Here is a 14140-nt window from a genome sequence, read left to right as displayed (position 1 = left end):
CAGAAAGGGCTTCTGTGAAAACGGAGACTCATCCTGAGCTCGGAAGACAGTATTTGCGCTAGCTAAGTCAGTAAGCCGGGTGCAGCTAAAGCACTGGGGGGGGGGGGGGAGGGGGGGGGGGGGGGGGAGCGTGGCTAAGTCAACCACTGGGCACTCTGCAAACACAGTTCATTGCAAGGCAGGAATTTCCGGTAAGACAAGAAGTCTGCTAAAGAGAATACTGAGTAAGAAAGCAGAGGAGGCGGTCTGTGCTGTGATTTAGAGGAGAGAGTGCATCTTCCTCTAAAGCAAAGAGCATAGCAGAGCCCAATGGTCCCCGTTTTCTCCAGTAGGTAGCCATATATTGGGGCTTCCAGCATGCGTAAATTCATTGTTTTTGTATTCAGATTCAGAGTGTAAGCAGGTTAGTAAAATGTTAAAACACGATTCACAGGCACCCACATTTGGAAACCTTATCTCACGACAATTTTTTTCTTTCCTGTTTTCAGATATTGACAAAACCTTACAATTGCAGGTTGTTGTTTTTTCTTTTTCTTTTTTTTTTTTTTTTTAATATATTCAGTGAGAAATGAATCTTCGGGAGGACTTTTTAAAATCCCAATGAGCATTAATTGGAGAACATAAAAATGAAGGGATATATTTAAAACACAGTAGCATTCTTACCCAAGGCCATATGAACTGGCTTTGGGAAATGGAAGAGAAATTGAGATAAATGAAAAACAGTTCACTACAATATTTTCATACCATGTTATTAGCATCAATTTCAAAGATATCCCACCATGGACTATGAAAGCACCCACTAGCAGGTTCTGTATCCTAAACCTCTCTGGGGAAGTGACTAGACTGCTTTCCAAACGCTACCATGCCATCCACTGGATTGGATGTAGCTCAGTTGGTCTAACACGCACCACCATGATAACACATACATAGAATCCCAGTATTTGAGAGGTGGAGGCAGGAAAAAGAGGAGTCCAAGGTTAACCTGGTATTCATGAAACCCTATCTCAGAAACAAACAACAACAATAAAAAGTTCATGTTTGTTCTCAGAACACATTTTCTTCTGAATCTATATCCAGAGAGCTGGAGTCCTTGTCTGGTGGGGAATGATCTTCGGTATATATGTTCTTTTAATGGTTAATGAATAAAACACTGATTGGCTGATTGGCCAGACAGGAAGTAACATAGCTGGGCAGAACCAGGATATAAGCAGGGAACAAACAGGAAATCACTCTCTTCTCTGTAGAGACTCTGAGCTGTCATTATGTAGCAGGCAAAGGAGTTGCAGGTCTGGCATTCCCTGGTAAGATAAGACCATATGGGATTACTTAGATTAATAGAAATGGGTTAGTAATTAAGACAGAGCTAGCCAATAAGAAGACCAAGCCACCAGCCAACAGTTTCATAATTAATATAGCATCTTTGTGTTTATTTGTGGCTGATGCGGTTGTGGGACCAGGCTGGTGGGAAAGAATGTTCCTAATACTTGTCATCATCAGAAGTCATGCTCTAAGACTTCAGTCACAGCATGATCTGGGTACAGAATGCAGATTGCTAGCTCCATGGGCCTTTGTGAAATATAGCCAAAACTAGTCAATGTTACTCTCTGTCAGCTCTTTGGACAAACTACAAAATGAGAGAGAAAAAAAAAATTCCCATTCTGCTCCAGATAGGGATGCAAACAAAGGGGAAAAAAACCACTGAAACACACCAAATCTTCTCATCAATAAATGTGCCAATAAACTGGACCAACTATTCTCAAAAGAAGAAACAAATGGCCAATACACATTTTCTATAACATGTCTCTGATTAGCCATCAGAGAAACACAAATTAAGACTGTTTTGAGGTTCCATCCCACCTTACCTTGGTCAGAATGTCTAATATCAAAGAAACAAATACAAAATTCTGGTAAAAGTGTGAGAAAAGAGGGGTCTTATTCGTTTCTGGTGGGAGTATAAAAAGTTGCTGTCACTGTGGAAATCACTGTGGAGGTTTCCTCCAAGATAAAACTTCCATATAACCCAGCTGTTCCAATTCTGTGGACATACCCAAAGAACTGTAAATCCTACCACAGAAATACAAGGCCCAGGTACATTGCAGCATCATTCAGAATAGGTAGGAAGGGGGACCAACCTAGATGCTCATCAGTGGACGAAAAGATAAAGAAAGTGTATCCCATATAATAATGGACTTTTATTCAGTCATTGCAAGAAAACTATGCAAGTTATTATATTAAATGAAACCAGTCAGATTCAGGAAGACAAATATTGAATGTTTTCTCTCACATATAGAGCCTGTGTATGTGCAGGTTGGGGAACAGATCATGAAACTAGAAAGATAACCACGAAGAGGGGGGACAGTCTTAAGGAAAGATTGGAGAGGGAAAAATATATTATCAGACTGCACGTATATGATTTGACAGCAGAAGGAAGGGAGAAAGGGGGCCAGGAGGAAGAGATCTGGGATTGGGGGGAGAAGGGGAGGGGAAGAGCAAAGCCAAGTATGTGTTGGAATCGTCATTTTAAATATTCATTTTAGAAAATAAAATAAAACGGGGGCAGCTCTGTTCATTTCACAAATGTGTGTTGTGCACCAGGCAACAAGGTGGCTACTGAGACACAATGATGCACAAAGACACAGTCTTCCCTTGAGTCTAGTGCTTGAGTCAGCTAAGATGGGAACAACCAAAAAAAATCATCAGTGTGAGTGATGGAGAACAAGAGGAGGAGGCAGAGCCCTCGTAAGAGAGGGCCTCTCCAAGGATAGCATATTTGAGCTGAAGCCCTGGGAGGAAACTGCTCATTGAAAGTGAAAAGATTTTGACAGTTGCTTCATAACCTACAATGAGGCTGATGTGAGCAAAGTAGAGAGATCAGGGGAGTCACAGTGGACAGCCTTGATTTCCTCCCAGGAGTGATGGAAAGCTGTTCTTGAGCTCAGCAGGCTATCTTCACTAGGGTTTACTATTGCTGTGAAGAGACACCATGATCACAGCAACTCTTATAAAGAAAACATTTCATTGAGGGCAGCTCACTTACAGTTTCAGAGGTTCAGTCCATTATGATCATGAAAGGGAGTGTGGCGGCATTGTGTGGGCAGACATGGCGCTAGAGCTAAGATGCTACATTCTGCAGGCAACAGGAACTCTACTGACAATGAGGGAAACTGGCGTAAAGAGACCTTACAGCCCTCCCCCACAGTGACACACTTCCTGCAGCAAGGCCACACCTCCTAATAGTGCCGCTCCCTTTGGGGGCCATTTTCTTTCACACCACCACAAGGCCTTAGCCAGACAATAAATCCTGGATGACCTAAACAACACACATCATGTCTCGATTCTAGAACTAAGAAGTCCATGGTCAAGGCTCCTGCCACTTTGATTACCCAGGGGGTTGGAGGAGTCTTCACCTCCAATAACAGAGAGAGAAGCAGCTCTCTGATAACCCTCCTTACTTATCAGATGAGGCCCCCAACCTTCTCACATCATTTAATGCAAAGAGCTCTCTCACAGACTCTGTTTCCAAAGGCATCCTCATGGAAAGATGGATGAATTTCGGGGGAACACAAACATTCAGTCCATGAGACACGTGCAGGAAAGAAATCACAGCGTGTAGCCATGTAGGTTTGCTGTCTGGTTTTTGTTTTATTTTCTGAAGAACATGTTGGCTGCTGTGTGGAGGGTACTGCGTAAGAGAGGAGAGAACACAGGGCAGCACAAAGGGCAAGCACTGAGAACAGAGAACTCCAGCCACGGTGGTAGAGGTCTACAGAGAAAAACGTGGGAAGAGAAAGGCTCAAAGTTCTTAAAGCACTTACACACTGCTTGGAGAAAAGAGAAGGGAGAGCATCTGATTATTAACCAGGAAAATTGTAACAATGGTTCTGCTATAGGACTCATAAAAGGAGCACCAGTAAGTCACTGAGAAGACAACCTGTGGGTTGCACTATGGTGGTACTGTTGAGTTATTTTGTTTGTTAGCCGGCCATCTTGCATTACCATTGTGATCTATAATCACAGGGAGGTGCTGCGGTTTAACTAAGATGGGCAATTAAATATACAATATGTTACTGGGTTCTGTATTCGGAACCTATTGCTGTGTAGCATAGCACAACAAAAGCAACAGTTTAAAATTACATGGGGTAGGGGCGGATGGCCTACGTACTGCCCCAAATGATGATCCCCCATAGGAGGCCTCACCCTCCCTGAGGAGTGGGTGGAGGGTGGGATGGGGAAATGGTGGTGGAGAGTGGGAGGACAGGAGGGAGAGGGAACTGGGATTGGTATGTAAAATAAGATTGTTTTTAACGTAAAAACAATTGAATTCAAAATAAAAATTAATTTTTAAAAACACCATTATGATGTCAATACATGTACTGTGTGAATGTGAACATTTATTAAAATGATATGTGACTAATATTTGTAAACGCTAATGTGAAAATTATAATTTGAATATGACTATACATATAACCACATAGGATGATCCCTGCATGAGTAAATCGATTAAATATCATAAACATAAAATTTTAAATAAGTAAAAAGATAAATAAAAATAAAAGTGCACCTGTTTAATGTCCCCTGTTTCTGTAGATCAGAAAGTCAGGGACAGCTCAGCTGAGTCCTCCACGGTGTCCCAGGCAGAAATCATGGAATCTGCTGAACTCACCTTTCCAGAGCTTGGGGTTTGTTTACAACTGAAATTTTGGTACTTATATGACTGAGGTTCTGGTTATTTTGTTGGCTGCTAGCTGGCAACCACTTCCATATCCTATAGAGCACCTGCAGCCTTCCTTTGAAGGGCTCACTAAGTTAGGTCAGGTATAACCAATAACATCTCCTTTGATCAGCTGAGATAATTAGGGACTTGGATTATAGAGGCAAAGCACTTCCTACCATCTGACATTACATAATCACAAGAGGGATGTCCTATCTCCAGGTTCCACCTACACTCAACAGGAAGGAGCTATTCAGAGGCAAGGGTTGCTGGGGATCATTATATTTTGTCTACCACAGAATATCATTGCATCTTTTGTCCTTGATAAAACTTCTTGTTATTATGGTCTTTTGCCATATGATCTATGATCCATTGTAACTGTTCAATACCACATGAGTTAAAATAAGACAAAATCACACATGCATGTGTGCGTACATACACACACGCACACCTGGAAGGATAGCCTAGTTCAATCACCAGCACCATGAAAAAAGCTAGGCCTGGTAGCTAGGCTTGGCAATCTCCAGATCAATAAGAGACCTTGGCTTAAAAACTGAAGTGGACAGTGCCCAAGGCTGACATCTGGCCTTTACGTGCATGTACATGCGTATACACACACACACACACACACACAAGTCAACATTATGACTAGGGAAAGAACATGTACAAAGGTCATGCTTATAAATTGCCATATCCTCTGCAAGGTCACAAGGCTGTTTGAGAATGTTTGGAATTAATAATCCTTTGGAATTAATATTCTTCCAACTTGGTATCTTTCCTAGAGATTTCTGATCTCTATCTTCTATTGTTTTTTAGTAATGTACAAAAATACATGTACCAATCAATGGAAGCAATCCTTCTTTTTGACTATTACAGGACAGTAAGCATTTAAATGTCCATTGGTCACCAAGGAGCACTGAGAATTCTAAGGAGCTTGAGGTACATAAGGGTGGCAAAGAATGTAATGGAGATTCCAGAAAGACACTGAAGGAAGGTGATCTGACATAGGAAGTGAGAAGTAAGGAACCAAGTAATGTGCTTAGTTGAGTTTACCAATTTCTTTCTCATCTTTCCAAAGGATGTCAGGATTAAAGCCAAGTTTCTGTAATATGGGGAGATACTACAAGGGGAATGACCACCCTCCTGCAGCTGGAGATCCTGCCCAGGGACAATGTTTGATGCCAGCACTCACCTCTCTCGGTACCCTGGCATGTGGGGCTTAGAAAATTATAGACCCAAATGCCATGGCTTCAACATACCTAGAGGCCTTAGAATCTAGGTTACTCTGACCTTCCTTGTTTCAGCAAATTTCCCTTAACTACCTGACCAGCTCCACCAACATTTCCTCACTGACTAAGACAGCCCTGGTGTGGAAGAAACAGTGAGGTCTATCAGCAGACTTCTGTCACAAACCATTGTCCTCTAGTCCTATCCCATAGGAAATCATTAAGAGCCATTGTCTGTCTGCAACCTAACAAGCTTTGCGGGAGCCATTGTGCTCTTTGAACACACTGAGCTTCGTTTAAGAAGCTTTTATTGTTCTCCTCCCACATCAGTTCCCCTCTTCCCCTACAGAAAAGGGAATATACACTTTGCTGGACTCTGCCAAGATAACGGGTAATCAACATGGGTTGCAATGTTCCCTTCTTTATGTCAATACATACAACTTTTCTACTATGTAATCTGCCTTCGTCAGTTTATTCCAATGAATCTTAGAGAACAGCGAGAAAATTTCTCTCCACCCCTATACAGGCCACATCATCTCCACAGGCCCCAGACAGCTATCTATTCCATCCTCTTTCCTCTCTGTTAGAAAGAACTTTTGTAGCCTCCTCACACTGTGGCATGACTTCCACAATCTTATCTCTAGGCATCACTCCTAAGAGAAGCGCTGAACTTTCTATGCAGTATGGGCACACAGTTTGCTAAGTACTGACTGTGTGCCTGCTGGGAATCTAGAATGGATTACTCCAAGCCCGTGAGCTCTAGGAGAAATAAATCAGTGCATAAAAATATAACAGAATACACACACACACATACACACACACACACACACAATTTAAATGATGCTAAACACTAAACAGGAGGGAAAATAAGCTGTTTCAGTTAGGGGGTCAGAGGAGGTGTCTTAAAGGAAATGACATTTGAAGTGACAGCGAAACAGGAGAAGGGGCCAAGTGTGGGGAGACCTGGGGAAGAGGAGAGGGTAGATATGGCGGAGATTGTCTGAGTGGTCTTTGAAGAATGGTGCCAAGAATCCTGAAACCCTTTCAAAGACTCTTTCATGCCCTCTTCTTCCAACTCCAGGAGGCCAGACTTTCCCCAGTATCTAACCACAGCAGCAGAGCACAGAGAAAGAGCTCAGGAGAGATTTGCAAAGATGTATAGCCAAGCCACTCTGTTCATCTAGCCCTTTATCTTGTTTTAAAACGATCAAATGAAAAGAAAACTAGACTTGGATAAAGAACTTGTGTTTCAAGAATAAACTATTGCGCTAAAGAAAATATTTTGACCTACAGTGAATTAAAAATCCAACAAAAAGGTCTTTTCTCATACAGTACATCCCGTACCCATACATAAGGAAAGAGCTCCCAAGAATCCCCAGGGAAGGTTCAAACTGCATACAGCAGCACTACATATGATAAAGTTTAATGTGTAAATCAGGTGAATTATAAATTAGGCACAATAACAACTAATCATAAAATAGAATAATTATAACGATATGCTGTAATAAAATTGCCAACATCACTGCTCTTGGGCTCTGAGGATATTATTCAATACAACAAGGGGTTGTATTGAATACCAGGATCACAATGTCTCCCTCAACAGTCCTTCTAATGGAGGTGGTTAAATATTAACTGAGAGGCACTGTGTTCTGTGCACACTAGGTAATCCCCTCCCATTCAGCCAGCACAGGGTGCTGTAAGCTGTCACCATTCTATTCTGGACATCTGGTGATATAAACTTATAATTTGTTTCTTTCTGGAATTTTCATTCAGTATTTCTAGACCATGGTTCAACTAAGACTTCAAGCAAAACCTCAGATAAGGGAGTGGAGTGTGTAGAGCTCCCAGAAGCCATACCAGGGGGAAAAGTGGGCAGGTAAGACCAGCAGGTGGCAAAACCATGATACCCAAGTACAGAATGTTTCTTTTAATGAATGCTTGACTGACTCTCAAAATGACCTATTAAAAGAGTAATGTTCCATACATTAGTGCTTCAGTGTTTGCTCACCTTGGGAGAAAGCTGGTTTACACGCCCAAGGAGAGGAGAGAAGTCTAATTAAAATTTGTTTTACCCAAAGTTCAGGGGATACAGGTAGGCAACTGTGGGCACTTGGCCAGATAGTATCATTTTGTAGGTTACTACTTTTAACTACTGAGGTCTAAAGTTTATACGGTACATGTCAAGAGATATAACCCCAACACTCCTTGGGGCCCTTGATAACTTTTAAATAATAGAGAGGAATTCTGAGACCAAAATAGCCATCTGTGCTCTAGACCACCATAACTGTGCCTACTAGCATAGAGTAGTTATGGGGCTTATTCAAGCCTTTTATGTGACAGATGAACTGAGACAAGGTGGCTGTTACAGTGCAACCTGCTTAAGATCTCAGTTAACAAAGAATGTCATTGAGATTAAAACATTGTTCTCCTCACTCTAATCTAATACAATGGACATTTCAGGCTAAATCTCTGACCTGTCCCTAATACTCACATGACATGTGCTCTGAATTCTTGTATGGTGAGTAGCTACATCAAGGAAACAGATGAGGAAGAGAAAGAGAGCAGAAGGAAGAAAAGGGAGGGGAAGGGAATTTTCATAGGCCCACAGCTCTTAAAACAATTTCAGTAGTTCAAAAACGTGTGTGTGTGTGTGTGTGTGTGTGTGTGTGTGTGTGTGTGTATGTGTGTGTCTTGGCCATTATTTCCAGAACCCAGAGATACATAAATATGCTATAAAAGAAACTTCAAAATTATTCCTGGAAGGCTTATTCTGCAGCTTGAGAGATACAATGAAAGATTCACAGGCACAGCATGACTTGCCATCATCCTGATGGCCACATCAAGAAGTCACCAGGGTCTCATTCTGTCCCTTCACACATCATGTGGTTTCACAGACTCCAGGGTCCTCTGGTGATTCAACTGGACAATAGGGGAAAGAAACAGCAGATCATCTACACAGACAGAGGTCCACAGATGAGCAGAGGTCAGGAAAAAAATGGCAGCTCCTGCAATGATCTGTTTTTTAAAAGAAGGAGATGCAAGAAGGGTTGTTAACCTTTCTTTAAAGGGAAACAGGAGCTAGAGAATACCTAGGCAAATAGAGAATACCTAGGCAAAGCATCACTTCTTAACAAGGGAAGATTGCTTGCCTGTGGTGAGGACATATTCTTGCATAAAGTTTTATTCAGTTTCTGTTCTGTAGTCCCAGGAAGATTGCCTTGACCTCAGCTTTAGAAATTACAATGTCAAGGCAGGATGCTGTGGGTACAGTAAAGCCAGCTTGACTCCAATTGTTGGCTACTTCATGACCACTAGTGAGGGTTTTCAGGACACTCACACGGTAAAGGTGATCCGGTGGACACTCATTTCCCTTGGTCAATTCTATGCTGACTAAATTTGGCTAAATCCTGCTCAAGGTTCTAGGAAGTCTACATGTAGCTCATGGCTCTCTCCCATTTCTCTACTGTCTCACCCACCTCACACAGAATTCCAAACTGTCTCAGATCCATCCACTTGCTCTAAATGCTGTCATTGTTGAGGATTTAAACTGTTGTTGCTACTCATTGCCTCAGCTAGACCACATTCAGGAAAAGTTTGGCATAGGCAAATACGATTAAAGACAGTCCTTTCTACAAAAGATATATAGGAAGACTTTAAGGCCAGCCAAATGATAGGATAACCAAGCAAACTAGGAAATAGCACAAGCAGAGAGCTGCCTGTCAACTCAGAAGAGTCCCGCTGGAGTTCGAGACCTGCAGAAGCCAAGAGGAACTAGGAAGCATAGAGAACAGTTGTCCTGCAGGATCGAGGCCACAGAAAGTGTCACTCTGTGTGGTGGCTCTATCCAGAAGCAACTGACACCAAACCACAGATGATGATGCCTCTCTAAGCAAGGAGAGATGGGGAGGAGAATCCCAGCTTCCTCTCCCTCCACCTTTCAGCCTCCCTCCAGAGCCTCCCAAGGGCTCAACCTACACAAAAACAACCTGACTGCATCAGTAGGGTAACACCTTGTCTGGTGTGAGGATGATAAAGAATAAATCGGAAGGTTTCTTAGTTACTTTTCTATTGATGTGACAAGTCACTGTGACCAAGGCAACTCATAGAAGAAGGAATTATTTGGGCCTTATGGCTTCGGGGGGGGGGGGGGGTAGAATTCGTGACCATCATGGCTGGACACATAATAGTAGGCAGGAAGCACGGCACCGGAACCATAGCTAAAAGAGAGACTCAGGAAAATGGAGACCTCAAAAGCCACCCCCAGTGACACAGCTCCTCCAACGAGGCCACGCCTCCCAGTAGTTCCCAAATAATTCCACTGACTGGGGAGTAAGTATTCAAACACATGAGCCTATGGACTACCCACTCTCTCATCAATTCCTCCCACAGCTTCCCTGGATCTTCTTCATTCCGTCCTTTCCTGTGTCGCCCAGAAGATCCTTTAATCTGGTCTCATCACTGGCCCTGCCCCTCCACCCTTCAGCAGCTTCCTGTTGCTTTGGAGGGGAAAACTTAAGCTTCCGGTCATGGCTTTCAGGGCCCTGTGTGGTCATTCATGCTTTTATCAGTCGTTGAGCTCATTTCAAATCACCCCCTCTCCATCACCAAGCTCCATCCCAAAAGGTGCCTTCCACTCCCTACGATGTGCCAACTCTAGGCCCTTCACACCTGCCCTTCCATCTGTCTACAAAGATCTGTTCCCCTGCTTTCACTAAATACTCCTCATCCCACAGGTTTTGGCTTCAATATTATTTCGGGGAAAGGTTTCCCTAAACCTTCCCCATTTCAATTAGACACAACTTTTGTGGTCTTAATCACTTCCTGCACTTTCTCTCACAGCACTGAACACAATTCATAGGCATATATTTGCTTATGTCTATTTTTTTTCTGTAGCATCTGCTCTCCACCTGTCTGGAAACTTGACAATGATAGGCATCTTGCTGAGCCTTCTCACTGGGGTACCCGCTACATCTGGCACCATACCTGGCACATCCAGTGCCTGTTAAGAACAGCATGGGGAATGCAGAGGTCTGATTGGGCAAGGCTACATTTATTCCTATGCTTTTCCAAAGTTCAGCCAGCTTCCCTTCTGCCCCTTCACTTAGCAATGAAGAAATAACCCTCTTTGAATCAAGTCTTCTCCGTGGTAAATACATTTGCAAACCTGTATTGCTAAATTGAGTTTCCCTGATGGTTTTTCCCCCCTTCGATTCTGTGTTTAGAAGGACAAAAAGTTCATTGTGTCCTTTGGAGAATAATGATTGCTGAAAAAAAAAAAAAAATAGGAGCATTCTGAAGCTGCCAGTTACCTTTCCATGACATGTGACAAAGCTTTTTTCATTGCCAGTCAACATTGTAGCATGTCCTTATTTTGTGTGTGTGTGACTATGATGCTTGTCATGCTTTGTAATGTTCATTTAGTAACACAAGGATATCACAGTATGTTTATATTACTCACAAAAGGCCATACCATCCTCTCCGAATGTGAGGCACAGTGCTGTAAGAAAGACTTTTAAATAGGTTTTGTTTTTCACATAGGAAAGGCTACCAGCATAACAGTCAAGGACACATTCATGCTTGTAACCATGGCCCCTCCTTGTGGCAGAGCACAAGCAATGACTCTAAATCCCACTTACTATTTCCTCTCTAACCTTCACCAGGAAACCAACTCAAAGGCACAATACCCAGGCGATCTTTGTCTGGTGTTTCAGCCATGGCTTTGACACATTTCTCATTGCTTTCCTTACTACATCACCCAGAGCATTTTCTTAGTGGGGCGGCCCTCAAGTCTTTAATTCCGGCTCATTATTTCCCTTCTTACTGAGCTAAGTGTGTTATTAATAACAGCAACAAAAAAATTAAGTATGGTGTGCACACTAATCTAAAATTTTGAGTTGGCAATTAGTTGGAGCGAAATGCAATTAGATGTTTTCCTTCAAGTCCTAATTTACATGCTGGAAAACATGGGCAGCCTTTGCAAGTAATTGCAAAAATAAGCCCTGCTTTCTGTGTTTGTGTACAAATACAAAGCTCCCCCCAGCACACCTGCCTTTGCCTAAATAGAATAGAATCCCAGGGGTCTTCTTGCTTTATGATCACTTAGATATTCAGCAGAGAAGGAACTTATCAGCCTGTAGGTGAAAATGCGTTTGCTCTCTGCAGCTGAAGCTCAGCATTAATTGGCATTGACTTTACCCATGGAGAGCCGGGGTGTATAAACGAAGTCTGACAGGATCTCCAGGTAGCCCCATGAGGTGAATTAAGGCTCTTCAGCATTCCAGCACCCCTTTTTTGTGCACTCAAAGTAGTAACTAATGCAATCCAATCCATTAAGCCCTTCATGAGCATCTATCCAACGCAACCCCGCTAGGAGCCCTGGCAGGTACAAATGGAGTGAGATGCTGTTGACATCTTCAAGAGGCTGCAGTCTAGTAGAGGAGATAAGGGTTCCACAAATGCCACCATGACACAGACAGACCTCCCTGGAGACAGATCATGCCACGGGGCAGCTGTAATACCTCCTGTGCTATTCCTTCTGAGATAGGGTGAGATGTAGGGGTACTCTGGCCACCACAAGAGCACCCCAATGGAGAATCCAGTTTCTGCTCAGAGTTCCAACTAGCAGAAACTCCTGTGATGTGGGGATGTGGAGAAGGGACCTCCTACCTCTGCAGAAGGAGGCAAAGTGGAGTGAACTGGGGACAAATGAAGGGCCAAGGGTTTGGTGGTCTCTGCAAACAGCATCAAGACCTCTGGAAAAAAGAAAGCAGCACCAAAGATAAACGAAAGACCAAGACTATCGAGTACATGACAAAGAGAAGCCAAGAACAAGACGGTGTGCATGATACAAAGAAGAAGGGGAAAGAAACCACAGCCCAGAACAGAAATGTTGGCCACACTGCCAAGCATTTTATCAGTTCCTTGGGCGGGGTGGGGAAGTGGTATGTAGGGGCGGGGCAACAGCAGAATCCCCACAGATAATGGACGGTTCTTTAGTTTTTTAAACAGTTTTACTGACTGACTCCACACAGTCCTCGTATGACATGGACTCAGTTTTTATTTACTTACAGATACCTGAGATTGTCTCAAAGGTAAGTTTAGGTGGCTAATGTTTTTATTATCTTTATAATGACTCAAGATTTAAAAAAAAAAAAAAGAACCCATTTTAGATATTATATATAGACAGATCTAAAACAGAGACTTAGATTTGACTGGCTGCAGTGATCCAGACAGCTTGTGAAATGACATGGGCAGCCCACTTCACCAAATGCTGCTGAACGCCTGAGACTGAGTTACATGCCTGAGGTTGCTGAGGGTTATAGAAATGCTGCTAAGTGTGCTAGTCAAGGTTCAAAACAAAGAAGGAGCTTCAGCTAGGGAAGGCAGGGAGAGCCTTTTGAGAGGGAGCTCCACTTGAAAGATGGATGGGAGAGATGAAGAGAAATGTCCCTGCATGGGGACAGTATGCCCTGAGCTGTGGAAATACAAAAGTGCAGGCTGTATGCTTTCTAGAGAAGAGGAAAACAGAGAGATGCTTGGCCATTCGTGTTCTCAGCCTTTATGCCTTTGCCCTGTCTACATATGGGCAACACTCGGAGAATGAGAGACGGCAGCATATCTCTTTCCCTGTGACAGACAATGAGATTGTGTGGAACCAGCTTCATGCTAGGTTGACCATCCATAGGGGGTGATGGGTTGTGAAGGATCTTACAGAGAAAAGTCATAGTCTTTGCATTCCTATACTCAGCTCACTTTAAAACTCTTTACGAGGAGGAAAATGACATGTTTTGCAAATGGTGGTTGTGAAGAGGCCACAAAACGAGCCTGTGGTTTATGTAGGTGGCATTTCGGTCTTCGGGTCCATGTTTGGCTAGTATGTCTAAAGAAGGAACTGGAGATGGCTCAAACAGGGGCAAAGTTTGAGTAGTCCAACTTTGAGTTAGGAAGCAAGCACAGAGGGAAAGTTCCAGAAGGCTGGTGGTAGAAATGGCCAGTTTGAGCAGCTTTATATGCTTCTGTGGGAAGCAGTTTAGGTGCAGAGATGGCCCCAAATGCCTGGGTGAGAGCAAGGTGAATTTAGTCATCTCTAGGAGACATGTACTTCTGCATAGTACCCAACACCAAGACATCCAGATGCCTCAGAATTGTTCTGCGTTGCTTGCTGTCATCTCAGGTTTCTGTGGGAACTTCCTCATCTTGAGAA

Source organism: Phodopus roborovskii, unplaced genomic scaffold (genome assembly GCF_943737965.1).
Source record: "Phodopus roborovskii unplaced genomic scaffold, PHOROB, whole genome shotgun sequence".
NCBI classification, from domain to species: domain Eukaryota; kingdom Metazoa; phylum Chordata; class Mammalia; order Rodentia; family Cricetidae; genus Phodopus; species Phodopus roborovskii.
The sequence above is the reverse complement of the archived record's forward strand: the minus strand, read 5'-3'. Positions refer to the sequence as shown.